Source organism: Microcaecilia unicolor, chromosome 1 (assembly GCF_901765095.1).
Source record: "Microcaecilia unicolor chromosome 1, aMicUni1.1, whole genome shotgun sequence".
In the NCBI taxonomy this organism is placed as follows: Eukaryota; Metazoa; Chordata; class Amphibia; order Gymnophiona; family Siphonopidae; genus Microcaecilia; species Microcaecilia unicolor.
The window spans coordinates 15640674-15663418 of NC_044031.1; the positions used below are offsets into that span (position 1 = coordinate 15640674).

The 22745-nt window shown below is 45.6% G+C and overlaps 1 pseudogene; it reads left to right on the plus strand.

Annotated features, from left to right (window-relative positions):
* The first annotated feature begins 2225 nt into the window (after positions 1-2225).
* On the plus strand, positions 2226-11265 carry LOC115463087 (annotated as a pseudogene).
* Positions 11266-22745: the final 11480 nt, after the last annotated feature.

Sequence of the window (22745 nt, forward strand, 5' to 3'; positions counted from 1 at the left end):
CATGGTTCAAATTTAGCAGTCAAAGTCAGCTGACGAGCAGGATCTGGCATGCAGCACTTGTGTAGGGCATCGGGGAAGGAGGGAATTAAGAGATAATGAATGGGTCAAGTCAAGCAGTACTGCTTAGGGAGTGAGAGAGGGGATGGAAATGGCAAGCTGAGGAGGGGTGTAAACACTGAAAGTGTGGATAGGGAGAAGGAGGGCAAGCCGGGGGGTGCCATGGGTGAAATATGTGAGTGCAGTACCGTGGCTGAATTTGGGGGATTCCATAGGTGGGGGGAGTAGTTGGGTGTAGGTGGATGTATGTACCGAGGGAGGGAGACAGAGAGCAGAGATGTATTGGCAGCATTCAAAAAGAGCTGCGGGGGTCTGTGTGCGTTAGGGTGGGTTTGGGACGGCTAGGATGCTGTGAGTGCTGGAGAGGTTGAGAGAGCTGTGGCAGGTTGTGAGCAGGGGGCTGTGTGAGGTGGGGGGTATTTTGAGATAACTGTGGAACTATGTTTGCTGGGGAGAAGAGGGATTTCAGAAGGAGAATTAGTGTATATATGCAATGGGGTAGATATGAGAGAGAGCTCTGCACATTTTTACTGTGAGTGGGGGGGGGGACAGATTGACAGAGAGTCATGGGATGTGTGCGCACTGGGCGGAATGGCGAAAGACCTGGCAGAGGAGGTGGGGATTGTAGGATTATTTCCATGTGTGTCTCACCTGGCGGGCCTTGGCCTATATAATCTTATGACAGCAAAATGGAGGCTGTAAACTCTGACGGCACATCTCTGTGTCAGCAAGAAACAACTTTGCAGCTTGTGGAAAATTACAGCAGAAGCTCAACACCAAGGACATGCTGTGGGCAAACCAGGCCCCCTTATCTCCCTGAGAGGCTGGCCCCAGCAAGGCGGGTGAGAAACAGAAAATGCATACCAAAATGTAACAACTTGAAGGTCAAAAACAACGGACTGTTCTTGCCAGGCAGTGAGCCGAGAAAGATCCAGATTGGTTCCTGCAGCCACCGGACCAAGAGGTACTGGGAAGAGCGGGAACAAGAAGGGAGTTAGTCGGAAACCTTGGAAGAAGGTGGAGGTGGAAAGAAGACCAGTGAGACCTAATAAGGTCCACCAACTGATGAACTGTGTATCTGGAGGAAGGTATCGTGGTTCAGCTGTACCTGCCCTGAGTGACCTGTGCCCTCTTTGTCTGCTGCAGAGTTCCAGTCCTAGCTCTGACTAAGACTCGCTGCCATATCAGCTTGAGTCTGTGAGGTGTCCCGTGCCAGCTCCCGAGAGAGAGACGACCCTGAGGTCTCAGCCTGGTGATTCATTTCCTGTTAGTCGGGGGCTAGTTAGTTACCTGAGCAGAAGGCTGGTGGCGTCATACTTGTGATCAGGAGAAGCTGCTAATAACTGTACAACCTCGTAACATAGTGTGACTGATCAGTGGTGTAATTTTATCTGGTAACCAGTAAGAATTAGTGTTTAGTAGTGTGACGTATGAGTGTAATTTTTATCAGCCAGTAATTTTGTATTCAGCCAAAGCTTTGCAGAGTTCTATTGTGTATACCTTAGCTTTATTTTCTTACCTGATATACCATAATAAATCTAATATATATATATATATATATATATATATATATATATATATATCAGCCTGCGTTCTCAGCTGCAGTTCTTTCTAACGGACATATTTGGCTAGGTTCCAAGGTTCCCACCCCTAGATCTAGTACAGGATTATTTGCTTGATAGTTCTGCTTGGGGAACCTGGAAACAGGTAATTTATTATCTGTGATTATCTTACAGGATGCTGGAATGAGGGAAAAGAGAAATAAAGCTGGGGGGTTTATCCTTCTTAGGGGAGGGGTTCATACTAGTTGGAGACTGAGAATGCTGGGGGGGGGGGGGATTCAAGCCTCAGCTGGGAGACAGCTTAGGTGGAATCAGTCCCAGAGCAAAGAAGAGCCGAGTGTTTATGCTGGAAGAATTCTACACAAAACATATTATAGATAAAGCAATTCTTTTTAATATTTGCAGCTACAACCCCAAAACAAAGGCACGAGAGAGGTAACATGTCAGGAGCTGAAATCTAATGCATTCTGAGCACCTCCCTGTGTCCCTGACTGTGTTTCTGGTTTGTGTTTCAGATGCGGGTGACGTTTGAGGACATCACTGTCTCTTTCTCCCAGGAGGAGTGGGAGTATTTAGATGAAGGGCAGAAGGAGCTTTGGAGGGAGGTGATGAAGGAGAATTATGAGACTCTGATGTCTCTAGGTAAGGATTTCCTCTTATTCCCCCTGTTAAAATCCCTTCTCAATCACATTAAGGAGTGACTGGCAGTGGGTGAGTCTCAGTGCAGGATGCCTTGGGTGACCTAATGAGCGATGGCGAGGTGACCCACTCTATATACAATGCAAGCGAGCAAGAGGGAGTCAGCAACAGAAACCAAACAACACAACAGAAGTGAAGTGGACCATGGATGGACCTGACAGGCAAAGCCTTAGGCAGAAGGAAGCAAAGTTTATTGAAGGACCTGGCACGGCCTGTGTTTCAGCAAAGTGTCTGCGTCTGGGGTCTATACATACAAATAAAGCATTAACACTATTAGTACAGAAAATATAAATTATATAGTAAAAACTTACATATTAATTGTAAAAAATAAAAACATAAAAATAAAAAGTCACAGTACAATAAATGAAACGTCGATTACATTTATTCAAACACGGCAAGACCCGAACAACCACAACAGGACGCCCACCACGGAAGCCTAAGAGAACGTAAAAAGGTTGTTTTACCCGCAGCGCATAATTAAACTGTGCATTGCACCAGAGGATGTGGTCAAAGGAACTACGATAGATGGGTTCGAAAGAGGAAATTCCATAAAAACATTTTAGTCAGGTAGACTTGGCAGAGCCATTGCTCGTCTGTGGAAAATGAACCATGAGAAATAGATCCACTTTTTGGGATCTGCCAGGCACTTGTGACCAGACTGGCCACCGTTGGAGACAGAATCAGGACTCAATGGCTATTCTTACGCCTATGTGGGAAGACCAAAAGGAGCTTTTAAATATCAACTTGAGTGAGATCATGTATTCTATCTGCATCTCTGGTGATATGTTGTATTTTCTGCATCGAGGGAATGTAAAGGGGTCTGTGTATTACTAAGGGGGCATTTTACAAATGTAAGTAGCGCTCGGTACTGTGGGCGTGTAAATGTAGTAAAAACAGTTAGTTTAGCGGGGTTTAAGAAAGGTTTGCACAGCTTCCGAAAGAAAAAGTCCGTAGACCATTGTTAAAATGGACTTGGGGAAAACTCACGGCTTATTTCTAGGATAAGCAGCATAAAATGTTTTATACTTTTTTGGGATCTTGCCAGGTATTTGTGACCTGGATTGGCCACTGTTGGAAACAGGATGCGGGGCTTGATGGACCTTTGGTCTGTCCCAGTATGGCAATACTTATCTTCTCTATATGTAAAAGGCACCTCCAACGTTCTAATTGAAGCCTCCAGCTGGAAACTTGAGGTGGCAGAGATATCCGGTTTGGCACCTGGAGTGGTTGCCCTGGATGATTAACAAGGTCAGCTGGGGTGCACTCTCTCTCAAACATACACACTCCGAGGAAAACCTTGCTAGCGCCCGTTTCATTTGTCAGAAACGGGCCTTTTTTACTAGTGTAGTTATAATACCTTTCAAGTATGACGAGGCAGTAATTGTTTCTTAAAATCCTTTAAGAAATCCAAACAGCCTTATAAGTAGTGGAAACTCTATGTCCAAAGTTCGTCAGCCCAACATGTTTTGACATTCAGGAGTAAAATTATAAATTGTAAAAAGGACAAACAATCCCCTTAAAGATAAACACAAATAAAGGGATATAAGGATCTTCTTACAATACCCTATGCACATAACTAAGAACAAAACACATAACCTCTCCCCTACCCCCCCCCCCAAAAAAATATATATACAGTGCAATCCGCTTAAGTGCAAGGGTCTGGGACCAAAGAAATGCATGCAGTTAACCGGAGCGTGCACTTAACCGTTGTTACCCAAAGAAGCTAGACATCTGATAAACATATGTACAGTACTGACGTTATATAGTCTCCGTTAACTGACGTTAGGCTTACTTGAAGTAATCAGTTATAGTCCTCTGTACACTATTGGGTCTGTGAGTTCCGTAGACTACGTCTGCCAGATGGTAAAAACTGTCATAGCACTGACATCCAGTGGCCTCCAGATAGGCCCGCATGGTGTTGAGACTCTTCAACGCTCTTGCAAAAGTGACAGGAGGAGGTTGTTGAATTTCGTCAGCATGTGCCTCACTGCTCATTTCATCTGTTTCATCATCAGCCGTTGTTGCCTGCGTGTAGGCGCATATCTCGACACCAGTGCTGTCTTCATCTGTTTGTAGATTGTAATCAACAGCTACGTAGCGATGAAAGTCTTCTTCAGTAACACCGGCTGGGATGTCAATAACCTGTCCATCTGACGCGTTTTAACAGCTGCACCTCTCCACATCCTTAACAAAGCTTGCCCGCTTGTAGCAGTTCACAATGGTTGCCTGTGTTACATGATTCCAGGCTTCTGTCTGCATATGTAGGGAATCCAACAGTGATAGATTACGAGCCAGTTCAAGAGCACGTTTATCCTTGCCAGTCTGGTCATCCATAACGCTCAGCAGACGACGTAATGTTGTTTGAAATTGGCTATTATTCCCTGATCCATAGGTTGGATCAGAGAGGTAGTGTTTGGTGGCAGGAAGACCACCTTGACGTTAGACAGCCTGACATCATCCCTGTGTGCAGCATAATTATCACAAAGTAACAAAATCTGATGCTTTTGTGCCCGCATTCTAGTGTCTAACTTCTTTAGCCATTGTTTCCAAATTTCCCCAGTCATCCATGAATTTGCATTAGCCTCGTATGACACAGGAAGTCGCTTAACTTTCTTGAAGCAACGGGGCTGTTTGCTCTTTCCAATGACGAGGGGTTCCAACTTCTCACTCTCAGCCATATTGCAGCAAAGGAGGATTGTCAGTCGGTCCTTCGACGGTTTTCCTCCAGTAGTTTCGGCATGTTTGAATGCAAGTGTTCCATCAGGAATCGCTCGCCAGTAGAGACCTTTTTCGTCAGCATTGAAAATGTGATGAGGTGCAAACTCGTTCAAGATGGTAGAAAGAGAAACAACCCAATTTTCAGCACCAAAGTCATCAGTGTCTTGTTTCTCACCATGCTGTTTCTTGAATTTTATGTTGTTCCTCTCCTGCCATCTTTCCAACCATCCAACAGTGGCTTTGAATTCAGTTAGTCCAAGACTTTCAGCTAGCTGGTTAGCTTTCTCCATAAGCAGTGGACCACTGACAGGAAACTGTCTGCTCCTGACTCGAGAAAACCACCAAAGAAGAGCATCTTTTACCTCCTCAGCTTTTCCCACCCGTTTACGTTTCCTGTGTGGATTTGTATTGTTTTGCCAGTCTTCCAGAAGCTGATCTTTTTGCTTCAAGACATGTGAAATTTGACTGGGATTGACACCATATTCTTTAGCAATAGATGCTTGACTTTGTTTGTTTTCTAATTTTTTAAGAACTTCTATTCGTTCAGCCAGTGTTAAAGTCTTACAGTTCCGCTGCAGTGACGACGACGGCTCCAGTGTACACTCTAACAACATTCTTTTGCTTATTCTGCCTGTGGCAGTTGAAGGGGCGATAAATTTGAAATCTCGTTAGTTGTCAGGCACCAATCGGCCTCCATATTCCTTGTGCGCGCTTATGCAGAGTCTTTCCTGCAGAGAAGCAGTCTTGAACCATCCATATAAGCGAATCTTGCACTTATCAGTGGTGCGCTAAACCGAAGTTTGTCCCCATAGAAACTGATGGCGCCAAAAACGGGACCAAAGTACAGCATGCAGTTAAACCGAGCATGCGCTTATCCGACGTGCACTTAAATGGAGTGCATATATATAAAATATGTACCTAGGTGGCTTTAGGTGGATTGTTTGTCCATTTACTGACTCATTATTGCTGCTTTTATGCCTATGATACGTTTGGATTGTAGCTTTGTTTTTTATGTCTTTTAATGCTGTTTTTTTCTTTAGAAAAAGAGGAGCCTGAAAATAGTAATACAGAGAAGGTCAGTGAGAAGCCTGAAGGGGAAAAGATGTTATCAGAAAGAGAGAACGAGCAGACTTATTCCTGTTCTGACTGGGGAGAAAAGGGAAACAATCAAAATAAACAAAAACCTTCACCAGGAGGCTCAGCTCTGTGTGAAAACAGTACCAGTAATCTCAAACAGACAGGGGAAGAGGAGAGAAACCAGACCAGAGATCAAAGCTGTTCCTGTGATCTTTTTGAGATATTCCTCCGCAATCATGTCGATCTAAAATCACATCACAGATCTGATACTGAAGAGAGACCGTGTACATGTACGGACAGTGGAAAAAATGTCAGTCAAAAGAGAGAACTACAGGGACAACAGAAAACAGTCATAAAAGAGAAACATTTTACAAGTTCTGAATGTGAGAAAGGTTTCAGTTGGAAGAAACAGCTAATGCAACCCAAGAAAACTAATAAAGAAACTACAATGTGTACAGGTACAGAACATGGGAAAAGCTTTATCAATAAAACAGACATTACAAAATACAAGAAAAACATCACTGGTGAGAGAATATCTTCATCTCCTGGATGTGAGAAAAGCGCCAACAAGGAAGAAAATTTTACAAAGAATGCAAAATTCCACCAAGGACAGAGATCAGTTTCAAGTGCTGAATGTCAGAAACGCTTTAGTCAAGAGGAAGCAGCCACAGATCATCAAAAAACTCAAACGGGTGAGGAATCAGACACTTATACAGCTTGTTGGGAAGGAAACCTCACAAATTGCAAGAGACTTCATTCAGCAGTGAAACCATTTACATCTACTGAGCTTAGTAAAAGCTTCACTACAGACAGTCTCAGAGACCAGCCGAAAACTGACAGTGGAATGAAACCATTTACCTGTACTGACTGTAATAAAAGCTTCAGTCAGAAAGAACAATTCACAAAACACAAGAGAATCCACACCATTGAGCTATTTCCATGTAATGAGTGTGGTAAAAGCTTTAGTAGAAAGGGAAGACTGATCACACACCATAAAATCCATACAGGAGAGAAGCTATTTAAATGTAGTGAGTGTGGTAAAAGCTTTACTGAGAAGAGAGCACTGACCATACACCAGAGAATCCACACAGGAGAGAAACCATTTACATGTAGTGAGTGTGGTAAAAGCTTTATTGAGAAGGGAACACTGAACAGACACCAGAGACAACACACAGGAGAGAAACCATTTACATGTAGTGAGTGTGGTAAAAGCTTTACTGAGAAGGGAGCACTGACCAATCACCAGAGAGTCCACACAGGAGAGAAACCATTTACATGTAGTGAGTGTGGTAAAAGCTTTATTGAGAAAGGAACACTGACCATACACCAGAGAATCCACACAGGAGAGAAACCATTTACATGTAGTGAGTGTGGTAAAAGCTTTAGTAGAAAGGGAAGACTGATCACACACCATAAAATCCATACAGGAGAGAAGCCATTTAAATGTAGTGAGTGTGGTAAAAGCTTTAATGAGAAGAGAGTACTGACCATACACCAGAGAATCCACACAGGAGAGAAACCATTTACATGTAGTGAGTGTGGCAAAAGCTTTAGTAGAAAGGAAAGACTGATCACACACCAGAAAATCCATACAGGAGAGAAGCCATTTAAATGTAGTGAGTGTGGTAAAAGCTTTATTGGGAAGGGAGCACTGACCAAACACCAGAGACTCCACACAGGAGAGAAACTGTTTACGTGTAGTGAGTGTGATAAAAGCTTTATTGAGAAGGGAGCACTGACCATACACCAGAGACAACACACGGGTGAGAAACCATTTACATGTAGTGAGTGTGGTAAAAGCTTTACTGAGAAGAGAACACTGACCAATCATCTGAGAGTCCACACAGAAGAGAAACCATTTATATATAGTGAGTGTGGCAAAATCTTTAGTAGAAAGGAACAATTGACCACATACCAGAGACGCCAAACAGCAGTGACCAATCACCAGAGATTCCACACAGGAGAGAAACCATTTACATGTAGTGAGTGTGGTAAAATCTTTATTGAGAAAGGAACACTGACCATACACCAGAGAATCCACACAGGAGAGAAACCATTTACATGTACTGAGTGTGGCAAAAGCTTTAGTAGAAAGGGAAGACTGATCACACACCATAAAATCCATACAGGAGAGAAGCCATTTAAATGTAGTGAGTGTGGTAAAAGCTTTACTGAGAAGAGAGCACTGACCATACACCAGAGAATCCACACAGGAGAGAAACCATTTATATGTAGTGAGTGTGGCAAAAGCTTTAGTAGAAAGGAAAGACTGATCACACACCAGAAAATCCATACAGGAGAGAAGCCATTTAAATGTAGTGAGTGTGGTAAAAGCTTTATTGGGAAGGGAGCACTGACCAAACACCAGAGACTCCACACAGGAGAGAAACTGTTTACATGTAGTGAGTGTGATAAAAGCTTTCTTGAGAAGGGAGCACTGACCATACACCAGAGACAACACACGGGAGAGAAACCATTTACATGTAGTGAGTGTGGTAAAAGCTTTACTGAGAAGAGAACACTGACCAATCATCTGAGAGTCCACACAGAAGAGAAACCATTTATATATAGTGAGTGTGGCAAAATCTTTAGTAGAAAGGAACAATTGACCACATACCAGAGACGCCAAACAGCAGAGAAGCCATATACATGTACTGAGTGTGGTAAAAGCTTTAGCGTAAATGGAAAGCTGATCATACACCAGAGAATCCACACAGGAGAGAAGCCATTTAAATGTAGTGGTTGTGGTAAAATCTTTAGTAGCAAGGGATATCTGACTGTACACAACAGAATCCACACAGGAGAAAAGCCATTTAAATGTAGTGAGTGTGGTAAAATCTTTAGTAGAAAGGGAAAATTGACTACACACCAGAGACTCCACACAGGAGAGAAACCATTTAAATGTAGTTAGTGTGGTAAAAGCTTTATTGAGAAGGGAGCACTGAATAGACACCAGAGACAACACACGGGAGAGAAACCATTTACATGTAGTGAGTGTGGTAAAAGCTTTACTGAGAAGGGAACCCTGACCAATCACCAGAGACTCCACATAGGAGAGAAACCATTTACATGTAGTGAGTGTAGCAAAAGCTTTAGTACAAAGGGAAGACTGATCACACACCAGAAAATCCATACAGGAGAGAAGCCATATACATGTACTGAGTGTGGTAAAATCTTTATTAGTAAGGGATATCTGACTGTACACATCAGAATCCACACAGGAGAAAAGCCATTTAAATGTACTGAGTGTGGTAAAATCTTTAGTAGAAAGGAAACATTGACCATACACCAGAGAGTCCACACAGGAGAGAAACCATTTACATGTAATGAGTGTGGTAAAAGCTTTATTGAGAAGGGAGCACTGACCATACATCAGAGACTCCACACAGGAGAGAAGCCATATACATGTACTGAGTGTGGTAAAAGCTTTAGCGTAAATGGAAAGCTGACCATACACCAGAGAATCCACACAGGAGAGAAGCCATTTAAATGTAGTGAGTGTGGTAAAATCTTTAGTAGAAAGGAATATCTGACTGTACACAACAGAATCCACACAGGAGAGAAGCCATTTCAATGTAGTGAGTGTGGTGAAAGCTTTATTGAGAAGAGAACACTGAACAGACACCAGAGACAACACACGGGAGAGAAACCATTTACATGTGGTGAGTGTGGTAAAAGCTTTACTGAGAAGGGAACACTGACCAAACACCAGAGATGCCACACAGGGGAGAAACCATTTACATGTAGTGAGTGTGGTAAAAGTTTCATTCAGAAAGCAAAACTTATAAGACACCAAAACAACCATTTAGGAGTGAAACCATTTTCATGCCCTGTGTGTGGTAAAAGTTTTATTGAGAAGGGAGCACTGACCAAACACCAGAGAATCCACACAGGAGAGAAATGATTTCTATGTTATTCATGGCAAAAACTTTAGTAGAAAGCAAACTCTGACCACACACTTCAGAAAACCCACACAGGACTGAAAAACTTACAGGTACTGAGTGTGGTAAAAGCTTCACTGGGAAAGGAAAACATATAAGACACCAGAAAATCCAATTACTCTGTGAATCGTATGGAGAGACAGAAGATCCTGAGGCAGGAACAAATGCAGTCCGAGAACAAGAACATGTGGCAGAAGAATCCAGACCTATTTTCCATCATGTTGAGAGCTACAGGCTTCATCGAAAAGAATTTCCAACCACACCTGCATAGGCTGCCTGTACATGTTACATTTTATGAACCCCAAAAGGAAGCTCTCTGTAGTATGATGGAAGTTCTACAGCGAATGTTAGCAGTAAACTTGAGATCCTACTCCACATACCCTGGCCTAGGAGTGAGGTTCATTCCTGTCATAGTATGCGGAAAACTAACTCATCTGGAGAAATTGCCATGAGTGAAACTATATGTATGTACTGAGTGTGGTAAAAACTTTAGCTAGAAGTGCACTAATTTAGAGCGTGTTAACTGCTCATGCCCATTATATTCCTAGGGGCATTTTAGCATTTAGCACGCGCTGAAATCCAGTAGTGCACCTTAGTAAAGGAACCCCTAAATGTATTAACCCCCACCCCCCATTTACAAATCTGCCTGGCAATATAGATCCAGCCCATTCAAAGTGAATGGGCTGTGTTGGTATTACTACACCGACAGCCGCTAGCTCGGCTTTGTAAACGGGGGTAAGTGTGGTAAAGGCTTCAGCTAGAAAGTATACTTCACAGTGCAGAAGTCATTCATGAGAGAAACCATGTACATGCACTGAATGTGGTAAAGCCTTCTTTCGGAATGCTCAAATAGAGTGGGAAAGATAAGTGTTACTCCAGGAAATGTACAGGGATCAAGCCCGGACACATGAATAGTTAAGGAGAGGAGAACTGAAAACTATGGATGAGAGATTGATAGCTGCAGCCCAGGACAGCGGATTATGGACTAGATGGTTCACAGCGAGTAGAGAGAAAAAACTGGTACAATTGACATCTCATAGCTGGCTGTGAAGTGCTGGTGGCAGTAATGTTTTATACAGAAAGGCATAGCAAGGTGGCACATCTCATTCACTGGCAACTCTGTAAAATCTTGAGTTTTTCTTTCCTTTGCTTATTTTCTATTTTTATTTTTTAATGATTTTATGTAAACTGCCTAGAAGCATCACTTTGCAATGGACTATTAAATTCTTATAAATATATAAAATTACAAGATAAATGTACCAGAAAAGCATCGGAATCATGATCCTGAAAAAATTTGAGGAAAACAGAGGTTATGATAACCTGGAATATCCCCATCCTGACCAATAAAAAACATTAACATTGATTATAGAGGTGTCAGTCCTGAGCGATTACTTTATGAATTGCATGGAGAGAGCGAAGATCCTACAGTATCAAGAAATGCAGACAGAAACCAAGAAAATGTGACAAGCTATAGAAATATTTCCCATCGCTTGATTGAAAGAAATGTTCAAACACAGCTTGATAAGTTGCCTGTACGTGCCCCCCTTTTATCAAGCCATTCCAGAGGCTGTGTGAAATCCTGTCCCATGCCCCTGGGGAGGGGAAAACACTTTAGCCCTAGAGGCTGGAATAAGAGAGACAATCAGACTTAGATATAGGCGCAACCAGTAAAAATCTTTATTGGTATCTCACTAAGCCAATACAAAATAATTGTTCTCTCTGGAGCAGGTTGTCACCCAGTAGCCAGCCGCACTGAACCTGCTATCGAGCGGGGTATAAATGCTATAAATAAATAAATAACAAAACTCAGCAAAAACCTTCCTAGCCATCACATATATACTGTTGTAAGTTTCGTTTCTCCTAAATCATGTGATTTCTCCTAAACTAACTTGGGATCATATATGGATTTTCCTGTAATATTCTGTTATTTTTTATATGTATACATAAATGGCAATTTCCTACATTGTATCATCCTCTTGTCTTGTGTTCACATGCACACGTTGTGGCAATTGGCTAATTCCATGATCACAGCGTGGAAAACCGGCTAACAAATAAGTAGTATGAAACATCTGGTGTCCTTCCTCTCTGAACACATATTTCTGTTGGAACATCTTGGAGTCTGCAGAGTCCTCAGTCTTTCATCACCACCAAGGTTATATCCATGTGTATCTGCCATATATGGGCCGCATAACCTCAGTTCCTCCTAAGAGTCACCTTGATATGTAACATGTACTTTGCATTTACTGAGAAAGCACTGTAGCTTACATGCAGCTGCAGGAAGGAACTAAAAATATGCTTACGTCAGCAGAGCCACATTACAGGCCTAGTATAGGAAGGAATATACAGCTGCCTCACAGCAATGCCGACAGAACACATTCAAAGTGAATGAGCTTTGTCGGCATTACCGCGGCTTGATAAAAGGGGGCCTTAGTGAATCAACTTTTAAAGGAAGGAACATGCATGTTCAATTAGTTTATATTGTGTAAACTCCTTTATTAAAGGGACCAACATTAGATTCTAAACAATACTTAAATTATAGACCTGAGGCAGTACTTGGGATACAATTACAGGATTATTTACACCAGCATCATCTATTAGACAGTTGGGTTTCCGCCTTGACTTTAACACAGAAACAGTGCTATTAGCATTATTGACAGACCTAAGATGTAATTTAGACAAAGGCAGTTAGATCTGTCAGTGGCCTTTGAGTTAGTAAATCATGACACTCTTTTGATTTGATTATCTTATTTGGGAGTGTCAGATAGTTTCTATAAGTGGTTTGCAGGGTTTTGCAACACCATAATCTACAGGTAGCTTGGAATGGATCTCTTTCTTACTCATAGAATATTGACCAGGGTGTCCCTCAGGTTCCCCATTGTCCCCTATCCTAGTTAATGTCTACTTGAGTGAGTTCCATCAGTTATTGTCCTCGTCTGAGATAAATTACTTTTCTTATTCTGTTGATGTTGGTAATTCCTGTGATAATATACTTTTCAAGAGACTGTGTAATGGAAGTGAATTTTAAAGATTGTTTTTCAACTCTGTCTTTGACCAAAATTAACTTTTCTTGTAAATACAAAAATAAGTTGGAATGCAGAAGATAAGACACAGCTCTAACTAATTTGGTATGTGAAGGGGAGGATGGCACTTATTTCCCAGGCCCAGCTTGGCCACCTGGACTTGGGAAAGCATGTAACCACGTTCCCACAGACCTAAGCAGAGAAGCATTCTGTAATTTTCCTTAGAAGCATTCTGTAACTTTCCTTAGCTCTGGACATGAGCTAAGAGCCTAATAAAAAGGGAGGGCTTGTCACAGCAGAGTCAGGGTTCATCTGTGAGCAGATGTGCTGTGCAGAGGGTTTGTTCCTGGTTGTAAGGAGACTTTGAGCCTTCGCTGTAACGGACCTCCCGGCTGATGAGATAAGGGCCTGAGCTTCCTGACCAGTGATGTTGTATGTATAGTGTATGTATTATTTCTTTCCTGGTCTAAGAACTCTTGGCATTGCTTAGATGAAGAGATCAGTGATGTAATGATTGTTTATATAGCTAATCATTGTGTGTATACAGCTAATCGTTGTATATGTCAACCATTGTATATATCCTAATCATTGTAGAATTTAGCTCCTCTAATAAAGGTTTTCATTTACTTATTACAAATCCAAAAGAATCCACGGTAATTATTGAGCAGTCTGTGTTAGTGAGACAGGCTGTAAATCCAATGCAGTTCAGACTGCCGCATTGATGACATCTTTCATTATATCTCTCGATGGATGCTAGTGAACAATTTAAAGATTTATCCCGGTAAAATTAGTATTTTGTGGGTTGGGGGCAAAGATGTGGTGATACCAGGCATGACAATATAATTGTCAGATGCTGAGATTTCACTTCAGAGCGGTATCAAAATCTTGGGGGTAACATTGGACTCTACTTTGAGCATGAAAACACATTATTATTATTAGCATATAGCGCTACCAGACGCACGCAGCGCTGAACACCTGACACATAGAGACAGTCCCTGCTCAAAAGAGCTTACAATTTAAATGATACAGACAGACAAGACAGTTACGGGTGAGGGAAGTAATGGGTGAAATTGTTCAGAAATCTTTTTTAAAACTCAAACATCTCCATAGAATTAAGCCTTTTCTGGAACAGTCACATTGAAGAATGGTATTGCAGGCTACAATAACCCATCAAGTAGACTACTGTAATATAGTCTTCCATATCATCATGCTGATCAATCCATAGACTGGTGGGTTGTGTCCATCTACCAGCAGGTGGAGATAGAGAGCAATCCTTTTGCCTCCCTATATGTGGTCATGTGCTGCTGGAAACTCCTCAGTATGTTCTCTATCTCAGCAGGTGGTGGTCACACACAGCAGCAGCTCTGGCTAGGTCTCCAAGCCTAATCTTTAGGTTTTGTTGAGTACCTGGGGTTGAGGGCTCTTCTTGAGCAAGTGCAAACCTGGTGGTGCCAGGTCCCTCCTTTTCTCCCCCTCCCGCTGGCTCCGTTAAAAAAAAAAAAAAAAAATTTGGACGTCCTTAAGGGCGTTTATTTCAACGTTTATTTCAACGTTTATTGCAGCTACTCACTGGGACACCAGTTCGTTACAGCTCGGAGCGAGAAGCAGGTAATTTTTACCTTTTTATAGCGGGCAGGGGGTTCCCCGATCGATCTCCACGTGGCCTATGGCGTTGGAGGGCGAGGGCGCGAAGAATCGCTCCCCGGACCGCGTGTGCGCTTCTAGCGGGGATGCGGGGGTCTTAAAGTCTGATTCGCCCTTGTTGGGTGTCAGTTTGGAGGCCGGTCAGTGTCCCGGTTCTTCCTCCGGTGTGGCGGTTTTTCCCGCCATAAACGCCCATCCCCCGCTGCTCGCCTCCGCCATCTTGGCCAGCCACTCTGCTCGGAAGGCTTCTTCTGGGGCCACCCTTGAGCTGGGAGACGTTAATGCCATAGCCGCCCTTGATTTGGCAAAAAAGCGGCTAAAGTTAAGTGCCGTTCTTCCCACGCGGCTCCTTCGCGGAGTGTCACGCCGGACGCCATCTTGGATGCGCAGCATGTTTCTCCCCCGCTCTTGCGAGCGCCAGTTGAGGGTGCGTCTAGGGCTGTGGCCCAGGCTGTTGAAGTGCACAATCTGGGGGGTTTCTCCCCCTAGTTTATTTTGCTGCTGCATCAGGTCTTCCTTATGCAAAACGCTGCCCCTGCTCCCTTGGCCGATAAAGGGGTTGAGGCCCCCGGACGTAAACGCCCTCGGGTGGATTCCCAGGCCCTAGAGGACTCTGTCTCCTCTGATGTAGATGAGGGCAGCGTATCTGAGTTCTCCCAACGGTCCTTTGGGGATTCCTTGGAGGAGACGGATTCCCACTCGGATGGAGCGGATGACCCCTCTGCAGCGCGGATCTTTCGCTCAGAGGATTTGCCCAACCTGTTAGTGCAGGCCATGAGCATTTTTTGAAGATTTCCTCTCCAGAGGACGTCTCTCCTTCAGCCCCTGTTGGCTCCGCCATTATGCTGGGGACGAAGCGCCCGCCTAGAACCTTCCACGTGCATGATGCCATGCACACCTTAATTTCGGCTCAATGGGATGTCCCGGAAGCGAGCCTCAAAGTGGCTAGGGCTATGTCCCGCCTCTATCCTTTCCCTGAAAGTGAACGGAAGGCCTTTCTTTGGCCTACCGTGGATCCTTTAATCACTGCGGTGACTAAGAAAACGGCGTTGCCAGTGGAAGGTGGCACGGCCCTAAAGGACGCCCAAGACAGAAGATTGGAGGCGGCTTTAAGGTCGTCCTTTGAGGCGGCTGCCTTAAGTTTGCAGGCCTCAGTTTGCGGCTCCTATGTGGCCAGGGCGTGCCTGACAATTGTGCAGCGGGCTTCCCCCTCGGATCCTTCCTTGAGGGCTGATTGGCCGGCCCTGGAATCGGGCTTGGCTTATTTGGCAGACTTACTGTATGATGTCTTGACAGCCTCAGCTAAAGGTATGGCTCAGACAGTCTCTGCGCGGCGGTGGCTTTGGCTGAAGCATTGGTCTGCGGACCACGCCTCTAAGTCCCGCCTGGCTAAGTTGCCTTTTAAAGGCAAGCTGCTCTTTGGGGTCGAGCTGGACAAAATTGTGACCGATCTTGGCACGTCTAAGGGCAAGAGGTTACCAGAGGTCAGGGCTCGGGCCAGTGCTCGCCCCGGTAACTCCAGAGGACGGTTTCAGGAAGCCCGTCGGTACCGCCCGGGCAAGTCGGGCTCCTCTGCCCCCTCTTCCTTCAAGAGGAACTTCTCCCCCAAGCAGCATTCCTTTCACAGAGACCGCCGTCCCGGAGGTGCGCCCTCCGGTCCTCCCCCAGGGTCTCGTACCCAATGACGGGGTCCTGGTCCATGGCCCAGTGCAGATTGGAGGACGCCTGTCCTCGTTTCTGGGCGAGTGGACCAGGGTAACTTCAGACGCTTGGGTGCTGGAAGTCATCAGAGACGGCTACAAGCTAGAGTTCTGCCGACCCTTAAGAGACAGGTTTGTACTCTCTCCCTGCAAGTCTCCAGTCAAAGCTGTGGCAGTGCAGCAGACCTTGGACAATCTGATCCGCCTGGGTGCGGTCGTTCCGGTGCCAGAAAATCAGCTTGGCAAGGGACGTTACTCCATTTACTTTGTGGTACCAAAGAAAGGAGGTTCTGTACGGCCTATCCTCGACCTCAAAGGGGTCAATCGGGCCTTGAAAGTTCGGCACTTTCGCATGGAGACTCTCCGCTCTGTTATAGCGGCAGTGAAGGCAGGGGAGTTCCTGGCATCCTTGGACATCAAGGAAGCGTACTTGCATATTCCCATCTGGCCTCCTCATCAACGCTTTCTGCGTTTTGCAGTCCTGGGCCGACACTTCCAGTTCAGAGCCCTCCCGTTCGGGTTGGCTACTGCTCCGTGGACCTTCTCCAAAGTAATGGTGGTCATCGCGGCCTTTCTGCGAAAGGAAGGAGTACAAGTCCATCCTTATCTGGACGACTGGTTGATCCGAGCCCCCTCTTATGCAGAGTGCGGCAAAGCTGTGGACCGGGTGGTTGCTCTTTTGAGCTCCCTGGGGTGGATCATCAACTGGGAGAAAAGCAAGCTGCGCCCGACTCAGTCCCTGGAGTATCTGGAAGTTCGATTCGACACCCAAGTGGGCAGAGTGTTCCTGCCGGACAATCGGATTGTCAAACTTCAGGCTCAGGTGGACCAGTTCCTAGTAGCCTCTCTGCTTCGGGCTTGGAACTATGTGCAGCTGTTGGGCTCTATGACGGCCACGATGGAAGTAGTGCCCTGGGCCAGGGCTCATATGAGACCACTACAACACTCTCTGCTGCAGCGCTGGACTCCAGTGTCGGAGGATTATGCTGTGCGCCTTCCCTTGGACCCAGCAGTGCGCAAGGCGCTGAGCTGGTGGCTGAAGACAGACAAGCTGTCTGCAGGGATGCCTCTTGTGACCCCGGAGTGGATTGTCGTCACGACGGACGCCTCTTTGACGGGCTGGGGAGCCCACTGTTTGGGAAGGACAGCGCAGGGGCTCTGGTCTCCTGCAGAGGCAAAGTGGTCTATCAACCTCCTGGAACTCAGAGCCATTCGGTTGGCGCTATTGCAGTTCCTCCCGATACTGGTGTTGAAGCCAGTACGGGTCCTGTCGGACAATGCCACGGCTGTGGCCTATGTCAACCGCCAGGGAGGTACCAAGAGCGCCCCTCTAGCCAAGGAGGCCATGAATCTATGCCAGTGGGCGGAAGCGAGCCTGGAGCAGCTGTCAGCGGCCCACATTGCCGGAGTCATGAATGTCAAGGCGGACTTTTTCAGTCGCCATACCTTGGATCCCGGAGAGTGGCAGTTATCGGCTCAGGCGTTCTTGGACATCACGAAACGCTGGGGCCAGCCGAGCCTAGATCTGATGGCGTCATCGGCCAATTGCCAAATGCTGCGCTTTTTCAGCAGAGGACGGGACCCTCGATCCCTGGGAGTAGATGCTGTTCTCCAACAGTGGCCGACACAGGAGCTTCTCTATGTGTTCCCGCCCTGGCCCATGTTGGGCAGGGTGCTAGACCGGGTGGCAAAGCATCTGGGCCGGATAATCCTGGTGGGTCCGGATTGGCCCAGACATCCCTGGTATGTGGACTTGATCAGGCTCTCAGTGGACGACCCTCTGCGACTGCCAGTGGAGCAGGGCCTGTTGCATCGGGGTCCCATAGTGATGGAGGATCCCTCCCCCTTTGGTCTTACGGCCTGGCTATTGAGCGGCAGCGTCTGAGGAAGAAGGGCTTCTCAGACAAGGTCATCGCCACTATGCTGAGAGCGAGGAAGCGCTCTACTTCTACTGCTTACGCCAGGGTTTGGCGTACCTTTGCAGCGTGGTGTGAAGCAGGCTCACTTTCTCCCTTCACTGCTCCAATTTCTTCAGTGTTGGCGTTCCTGCAAGAAGGTCTGGAGAAAGGCCTGTCGCTCAGTTCCCTTAAAGTCCAGATAGCGGCTCTGGCTTGCTTCAATAGGGCCGGGGTACCAAAACAACACAAACAGGAAAGAGTGGCTGCAGGCAACCAGAAAGAAAGCACAGAAGGCTGAAGTGCCACAATTACAAGAGAAGCTAAAATTTACCCCCCCCCCCCCCCAGAAAACGTACAGAGGTTCCTCAGAACCCATAACTAGAAAAAACAATTAAATTAACCCTTTAATTCCCAGGCGCCTACGTACCAAAACCCACAATTAAAAAACAACAAGAAAGTTTTGGGCCACCAGACCCATTACTTTTAGCCTAGTAGTCCCCAAACCTGATGACCACCGCTGGATCTGGTCCCGAAGGTCCTCCTGCAGAAAAAAACCCTGGGAACCGCAAATATCTCTGGAATTCCGGCTGGGCAGCTCTAAAATCGAGTCCCTGGCTTGACTGAGGCCCAACCGGAACTCCAGAGACGTACTGAGCATGTGCAAACTCTTGCACATGCTCCGCCTGTCCCCCTCCTGGCAAGCTAGGCCTAAAGCCAGCCATTTTCATGCCAGGTCCCTGCCTGATTCCCTTCACTCATGGCTGGACACCAATGCCCACCTGGATTAGGCCGAAAATGGACCTGAAGGCCCCCGGACCTCCCAGTCCGCATCGGGACACCCCCCCCCCCCCCCGGACAACAAAACGTAGCCCTGGCCACCGGAGCAGCTACTGGCCACCAGGAATATTTTCATGGCCAATGATGGCCAGAACAGCCACTGGGATAAACACAAAGGAATCCTGTTTAGAAGGAATGGATCTACTGAATCTTAGCAGAGATTGGGTTGCAACGCCAGTAATTGGAAGGAAAGCCAATACTGGGCAGAGTTCTACAATCTATGCACGGATCATGGGTGTAGACTGGGGGGGCGAGGGGGGCAATGCCCCCCCCAAACGACGACGACGTGATAGCGCTAGTAGTTTAAAAAAAAAAACAAGCAGGCAGGCGCTCGTCTCCGTCCGCTTCACTTCCCTGCCCTCTCTGTCTGCGTCCCGCCCGAAAGGAAATGACATCAGAGGAAGGCGGGACACAGACAGAGAGGGCAGGGAAGCGAAGCAGACGGAGACGAGCGTATCTGTCTACCCCCTCTCTTCCTCCCTCCCTCCGGCACAGGCAGCAGTCTTCTTCAGCTTCTCTGTGTTCCTGGCAGCGGTAGTGATGTACACACTGCCTTCGGCTCTGCCCCGAAGCCTTTTCTTCAAGTTCCTGTTCCCGCATAGGTGGAAATGAAAATCTGTGAAAAGAAAATTATTAGATTCATAAGACAACAAGCATTTACATGGAAACTTAATGAAGAAGGTTGACCCTAGGGCTAGAACTCTCGGTTTAAGAGCCAAACGTTCCTTCCTTCTCGACTGAGTCTCTCAGGACAAATCAGGAAAAATAGATATCTTTCCCCCCCCCCCCCCCCCATGAAAACTTCATTCATATGGCGAAAATATAAGCTTAGTATATTCATTTTATCCATTTCAAAAGCGAAGGAAACTAACAATGTAGCACGTTCTGATTCCACAGATGTTTCTAGAAATTCAGTAAGATTCAAAGACTCTTTAGGTGGTTTTTCAGATACACTCAAATTTCTTTTTATATAATAACTTTTTGTAACTGGTGGATAATTATCATCTGTGAAACCCAGAACTTCTGAGAAATATTTCTTGAGTAATTCCATAGGAGAGATGAATGCTGATACTGGAAAATTCAGAAACCTTAAGTTGTTTCTTTTAAGTTGATTTTCCAGTGATTCCATTTTCCTAGCAGAAACATTTTTCTCTTTAATCAAAGATGTTATGACCTCTTTAGAGGAGGTCAACTCAATTTTTTCTAGATCATTCTTTTGACCTTCAACTTTAGTGGACAATTGCAAGAAATTGTTTTTCAGTTCTACCGTCTCTCCTTGTAGAGAGTGTGAGATTTTCTTTAAGGACAAGTTCACCCCTTGTATCGCCTCCCAGAGAGTGTCCAATGTGACTGTCATGGGTCTTACCGGGACGCAAATACCTCCGGAAGCGCTTTCTTGGATCTGGACAGGCGACAAAGTCACCCTCGAGCCCCCTCCGCTTGCATGGCTGACTAAACCCAGATCGGGCATCGCCACACATGCGCTAACCACAGCACTGCTTCCGGGTTGCGGCGGGGTCAGGCCCTGCAAGGGAGGACTAAGAGTAACTCCCTCGATGCTGCTGTTCGCAGTTGGAGGTGTGATTATCGCTGAGGTAGCCTCTAGATTCTCCAATGCCCGGATTCCATAAACCTCCAAGGTAGGTTGGCGTACGATGGGGTTCCCAACCGGTCCCGAGGAGGCTGGGGTACCGGTTTTCCCCTTTCTCTTCCCCATTTCCTGGGGACGCGTCGAACAGCCGAAAACCTAGTTTGGGGTGCAGGAGCTCTCTGGGCCTGCGACCGCTCTCTACAGCGCCATCTGTGTTTTGTGCTCTTTCTTCTACACTAAAAACTAAGTAAATAAGTAAACAATACAGATGACCAAATTTCAGTGAGGATATCCTGTTTCCTGATGGGTTCATCTTAAATGTTGTTGTAATCTGCTTTGGGAAGTCTGGTGTTATAAAGATGATGGAATATATTGAAATTAAATGGAAGTTGAATTAAACTCTCCTGTCAGTGGGGCACATGGAATCACATCTTCATCTGTTTTGTAGAACTTTACCTTTTAGATACACAAGTGGATTATTCTGTTGTTTGATCATGTTTCAAGGACAAGTGGTTTATAAGTCAAAACAAAAAGAAATATTTTGTTTCATGTAGATCTCTTTTGGTTAAACAGAAATGGGCAAAAGGCCCCTAATGCAGCCCATCGGTTTTCTTATATTTTGTTCTTGTGATGACTTATTGTGCCAAAACTGAAAACTCTTATCTCTGTCTGGTGATAATAAAAGGAGCTCACTGTGAACACTGTCCACCCTAAAATGTTGTTTTGTGGCTGTACATGAAGAATTGTGACATTGAATAAACATTGTATGTTTGTGTCCCAAGTCATATTACATCCTAAGGTTATATAATCCTTTCAAGAAATCCATAGGTTTACTTGCTTTGAGTGTATGGGGATGACGACTGCACGGGGAAGGGGAAACTTAGATTATCCTAAGTGGCTTCAATCTTTTGACGTCACTTGGTCTCCTACCGATTAAACCTCCTTGGTGCTGCCTTTCTCTGTCTGCACTCATTCACTGCATGTGCCGCCCAGGTTCTATGATGTAACTCACAAGGAGGTTAGACTGAAAACACAGCACGCAAGTAGAGGGGAAACCACGCCCCTCCCATTGATTGGTCACAAGACTCTGAGGCAGGGGGAGTGGAGGACAAGAAGATCCCGCCCCTCCGACACTGTGATTTGTCAGATTCCACCTAGGGCGGTCCTAATGGTCCAGGGGTTCCTTCCTGCTTCTCTCTGATTCTCATTTCCCAGCACTGACCCAACAAAGCCCAGATCTGCCCCCAGGGATGAAGGGCAGGAGGATGGCTGTTGGGGTTTGTGCTGAGCAGGTAGGAGACTGGCAGGAGGTGGGCAGCAGGGGATGCAGTGCCAGGCAATGCCACACATACAGAAGGCTCTTCTTCCTCATTCTCCTCCCCTCACACAGCAGCTGCTGCTCTTCTTCCTGATTCTCCTCCCCTCACTGGCAGGAGGTGGGCAGCAGGGGATGCAGTGCCAGGCAATGCCACACACACAGAACAAGAAGTGAGCCTGGCACTGCCCAATCCATTCCCTCTCTCTTGTCATTTTCTGCTTCCTGACATCTCTTTACATTCTCCTTTCTCTCTCCCTCTTCCCTTCCTTTCCCTCCCTCTGGCTCTGCTTCCTGATTCTCCTCCTGCTTTACCAGACTTTCACATTCTGCTTGTGGAATGGGTAGAGGTGAAATGTCCTCTATCCAAAATTACCAGGACTACGGGGTACGCAATGAATCTACTAAGTACTAAATTTAAAACAAATTGGAGAAAACATTTCTTCACTTAACTTGTGACATGTACTGTAATGGGCAACGTTTTTGTTGGTATTTTAGGATGTTTTAGCAGCATTTGATACATCGATCATGTCATTCTGATAAACCAGATTGAAATCTATTGGAATATGGGGTACGGTATTGAAATGGATGGTGGAGGTTTTTGTGTTATACAAGGTAATGATGTGTCAGAATCAAGTCTTTAATAACTGGTGTCTCTTCTGTTCTTTAATACCTCTTAGTCGGTT